Source organism: Triticum dicoccoides, chromosome 4A (genome assembly GCF_002162155.2).
Source record: "Triticum dicoccoides isolate Atlit2015 ecotype Zavitan chromosome 4A, WEW_v2.0, whole genome shotgun sequence".
Classification (NCBI taxonomy): domain Eukaryota; kingdom Viridiplantae; phylum Streptophyta; class Magnoliopsida; order Poales; family Poaceae; genus Triticum; species Triticum dicoccoides.
The window spans coordinates 716,933,657-716,939,378 of record NC_041386.1 but is presented as its reverse complement, the minus strand read 5'-3'; positions in this window follow the sequence as shown (position 1 = coordinate 716,939,378).

The following is a 5,722-nucleotide window of genomic DNA, read 5'->3' as shown; positions in this document are numbered from 1 at the left end:
CCGGTGGATAGCGGCTGTTAATTTTGTTCTAAAATTCTCTATTTGTTGATTTGGTTTTCCATCATGCTCCAAGTTAGATGGATTTGTGCGGATTCTCTAAAGTAGAGGATTGGTCAAGGCAGATGATTACCAACGCTAGAGTACCAGTTGTGATGATTTTTTTTTATCTTGGGAGTGGCTTCTCTTGTAGTGTACGCATCCATATAGAAAAACGGGGAAGTTAGCACAACATTGTTGGATCTATGCAATGAAAATATATCCATTAGTTATATTTTTGTATAGGAAGTTATATTGTAGTTTGGTTTGCACAAAGTTTTAAATTAAAAATCTGTACTAGTATGCAGGTAAATTTTCTAATAATAACTCACGTGTTTTCGAACAAGGCATTCTAATGGCAGTGAAATTTAAAAGCCATGAAGTTGTTGAAATCAGGTACTGCAATGGTCTTTTATTTTCCAGCCAACAGGTAATAAAAATCAACCATGAAAATCTGAAGTGCTTTGTTCTTAGAGTTCCATGGCTTAAGCAGAGAACGTCTGCAGCAGAAAACTTATTTGGAAAATGTTGTTTTTGAAATGTTTATTGGGGGAATCTCCCAAATAGAACTGTATTAGCTGAATTATGTTGCTTAACTTTTTGATCCAGTTTTTTCATTAAAAAAAGGCAGCCCGGTGCATGTAGCTCCCGCTTGCGCAGGGTCCGGGGAAGGGTCTGACCACTTTGGGTCTATAGTACGTAGCCTTTCCCTACACATTTCTGTAAGAGGCTGTTTGAGACTTGGAACCCATGAGGTCATGGTCACATGGCAGCAGCTTTACCACTGCGCCTACCTAAGAATTACTTCATGTTCTGGTTCCCTTTTTCTGTTATGTCTTGTGAGCATACACAAAGCTGTCCAGGGAGTATATATCTTCTCCAAGAAGCAAAGGTAAAATCTAATTAGAAGAATGCGTGTTTTTAGCAGTAGCACCTAACCTCCTTATTGGATTTGCTTTACAGTGTATGGGTTCCTGTGGTCTCCACGTGATGTGTGTATGGATGCTAGGTCAATTTGTTTGCAGTTATCCACTAACCCAGGAAACACCACAGAACCTGTTTGCCTCTTAGAATCAGACATCACAGAGCAGCCATTTTGGCAATTCTCAAATGTTCATGTCCATTCCAAGCTTTACATATATATCTTTCCTTGAAATAAATAAATTCTAATTAGAAACAAGCCCATCATAAAGGAGGACCTAGCGATTTTATTTCCATAGATTGAAGAAATAAATGAAGAACTTGGTTTTTGCTTAATATGTGCGTATATTATTTGAATCCTTCATGCTATTTTTATGAAGCATCACTTCTTAATCATCATTTATGGAGGTTCTTTCAGTATGTAGTCTATAGATGTTGCTTTATTTATAAGTGTATATATTTTCTGTAGATGGCATCTCAAGAACTTGCTCAAATAAATTATAATTTATTTATACATGCTGGTTTTGATGTGAATAAAATTACCTATATAGGCTTTACTTGATGGCAGCGACGAACAGTGTCCTACCTTGTATGATTAAGTGCTCACTAGATGCTGGTGCTAACCCCAAATATTCCTGGCCGAGTGAGTTACCGAGTCTTATATTGTTTCCTCCTCTGCCTTTGTGATCCATTTTTCATGCAGTACAAAGATAAAAGTAGTTTTATGTTTTTGTTTCAGGGATACTGGAAGAGGGGTTGTTGACTGTTGATGTTATTAAAGTAGACTTCACTATTCAGATTGATAAAGTTGAAATCTGGTCTTCCTGCATTATAGTTTCCATTTCCACTAGAGGATTTCACTTTCATTACCAATGCTGATGTTTTATTTAGCATTAGCGCTAATTCATTTATTTCCTTCAAATTGAAAGCAAATAGTATTATCATCTGAAACCTCACACCTGTAATTTGAATGTTGTCAGTATCAAAGAAATAATACTTGCCATTTTATAACATAGTAGTTGGCAAGTTGTCTGTGAGCTACCAATTGAGCATAGAATAGAGGTGGAGGTATTGTGCTATTGTTTCTGACTGAATTGGCGCTAATGCACGATTGAGCTGATGATAGTGCATGTAGTTTTAAGTGTAGCCGACTGAGGATGATACATTGCTTCTTAAAGTTTAATCTATGACTAGGGGAAGTACCTATACTAATTTGCTCTCAGTTTGTTTTGTATTTTGTGATTTTGTTTATTATAGATTGAATCAAACAATGATAGTCGGCTTTGTAACCGATTTCCTTTACATATATTTCTTTTTAAGATTCAGATTTGCCTGATACCGGCTAGCACACCGACCATTTGGTACATCAAGCGTTGGATTGAGAAATATGCACTGTGTCTACCAGTTTTCTATTGTTCACATTTTATTATATGTCTTCAAAGTATCTACAAATAAGACGCATAACCAGCCCATTGAAAATGATTAACCTTCATTCTGGACTCATGTTTGGAAAGAAAACATAAATTTTGCTGAAAAAGAACTCTACGTTTTTACATAAATTCCTAGCACTTTATACTACATTAAAAAAAGACGGGTGCAACAACGCGTGCCATCAATGATCTAGTGTATAATGTTACTATACGATGTTTTTCAACAGGGACTCTCGATGACAGTTGTGCCTCAGTGGATTGATACTAAAGGTCGCATGTCAATGGTTAGCTTACGGCCAAGACATCCTACATTACACATGAGTGCATTCAGGATTTCTACAACCGAGGAATGCTTAATAGTGAAAGATTGGAGTAAAATTGTGAAGGATCGCAGAGAAGTACTAGGGGGCAGCAATCAGAAGCGCAACCCACGATTAGGAGACAGGTTCATCTGCATGCTCCAATATGATGAATCAGGAGAGTTATAAATGTTCTATGCTATTTTACCTGAGAGAGATCAGCAGGAGTGATTAGCATGCTCTTAGTACTTGTCCTCTCATGTCCGTGATCTTCGTCCTGAACTTAATCTCAAAGAGTGATTTGCTTTTGTGGTCTTATGAACGCTTATAATCATGACCATGTTGAACTCGATGATATCTTTCCTTCTGGTACAAGTGAATGTTTCTTCTTTAAGCTAGTATTGGTGGTGATTAGATAGCGGTAATGACTATGATGATTAAATAGTGGTAATGACGATATGATGATTTTTAGCTATCTAGTATACTGTTGTTGGTGATGATATGATGCAATAGTTTTTATATTAATATGATGATGATGAGTTATTATATCATTTATGAAAGAAACCGCAAATTAGTTTCAATTGGATGGATCCTAGCTAGCTAAGTGATCAAGTATATGCCATATCCATATTAATTACTTGATCACTTATATATATTAGGTGAGCAAGTAATTAATATGGATATGGCATATACTTTGATCACTTAGCTAGGATCCATATGCATGCATCCAGTTGAAACTAATCTGCGGTACTTTCACCTAATGATTTAACAACTCATTATAATGTAAAAACAATCTCTAAATTAAATTGAAAACACAAAATTAAAGGAAAAAGAAAAAACAAAACTAAAACCCCCCAAATATTTAGTATCGGTTGGTGTTACCAACTGGTACTAAAGGTCTCCCCGCACCCGGCCCTGGCTCGTGCCACGTGGTGGCACTTTAGTGGCGGTTCGTGCCGAACCGGTACTAAGGGGGGGGGGGACCTTTAGTCCCCACCCTTTAGTGCCAGTTACAGAACCGGCACTAAAGGCCCTTACGAACCGGTGCTAAATCCCGGTTCTGCACTAGTGTTTTTCCTCCAGAAACTACATTGTGAGAAAATTAGGGTTGTCGTCTTCTGAGCGAATTATGGCAGAGCCGATGGGGCGACATGTGTTGGTTGCGTCACTCACCTATATTTATCTCGATGCTATTGCTAACCGACTGTAACCTTGTTACTCCCATACAAGAATAAGACTATGTGCTTTCCCTCCCCCAAAAAAAATGATAAAAGGGGTTGTGATAAATGAAACTATTGATGGACACATAAATGATGAGATGCTCAACCGGGGAAGGAAATAGTGAGTGATCATGTATAAAAGATCACATTTATTAGATGGATATGTGTGTGCTATGAGGATAGATTTAATAAATTCAAAGAAAGAAAGAAAATATCAATGCCCATGGCACTATATATAGACATAGTTGCTATGGCTTATTGGCAAGAACAATAGCAGGACAAAGAAAAAAAATCTACTCGAGTACTCCGTATGGCGCATATCAAGAAGAGCGTGCAGGCTATGTGCCTGATAGCTCTTGTTGTCATGTCTACCACTCTCTTGCCCTCTCATGTAGAAGGAATGACCATGGGTACATTCATTTTCTTTTCTTTTCTATTAATATTTGCATAAGTTGTTGGATCTTATTAATTGGGCAGTTATTGTTGTGATCCCCATCCTCTACGTGCAGATATGAAGGGCATGACAGTCTCATCGTGTTTTGTTGTGAAACACTGCACAATCGGTCAATGCCAGGAAAACTGTTCAGCGCGTGGATATGATAAGGAGAGAAGCACTTGTGTATCCTTCGAAGGTGACAACTGCTGCTGCTTCAAGAAGGGAACACCGCCACCAAGATGATATACAAACCATCCTTGCTAATGTCAAATAAGACTATTTGATGTAACTGATGTAGAAATGAACTTTAAACTTCACTCCATGAATGCAAGGATTAAAAGAGAACTCACCAATACATATAAAAGTTTATGCTCACTTAGTGATACACGTGCATGTCTCGGCTTGCCATGAAGTCCTCTCTAGGAACCGTTGTCAACCTCCTCCCCTCCTTTATGAAGGAACACATCAACCATGGCTAGCAGGTCGCCTCTTCAATTACCCTTCTTAATGAATTCGCACGCAATCTCTCGGGGTTGTGGACCAGGCTGAAATCGGCAAACAAAATGTTGTTGTATGCATGTTTGTTGATGATTTTGATGCCCACATGGATGCTTGTTGATGATTGTTGTTATGTACATGTTTGTGATCTATTGAGAAAAGAAGCGGTGCCATCTGCTTCCTACTGCAATGTAGATTTTTTTATAGCATTCAAGTTCTATTGAACAAATTCCTCCGTACAAAAATTGTGCCTATTGAGTTTTAAATTCCACCAATTAATTCAGTTAATAGGCCAACTCATCGATTAATCTCTACTCCCAAATCGAACGAGCAACTACCAGTTAATGATTTCCTCAACATTAGTTGCAAGGAATGCAATTTAATGCATCTATAAATGCAAATCCTTGGCCCACTAACACTTGGATATTGCGTTGTTGCCGGCTGCCACGTGCAACTCCTTTTAAGAGGTTTTTGTGGTAGTTTGGTGGGGCCTTAGTAGCTTCTATTTGGTGGAAGAGTTTGTTCCATTGATCACTCTGGTACTGCTCGTCCTCACAAAGACGCTTTTTCTCACTCTCTTTTTTCTGGAGGTATCGACTAGCCTTAGCCGCAACGCATCATGGTTAGGGCTATTGAGCGAATCGTCCAAGATGTCATCGTCGTCAGGGTCGACGCTGCTTCATGGCTTGTCAGTGTCGTCGTTGGGATTGGCGTTATTATTGTCGTTGTTATTTTTCCCTCTATTGTTGCCAGTGCCTCCCACCACCATTATTCGCGATTCCACCTCTGTCGTTATTGCCGTTACTGCCTCCGCCGTTGTTGGGGTTGCCGCCTCCGTCGTTGGGGGTGTCTACTATGTAGAAATCATAGTGGAGGTTACCG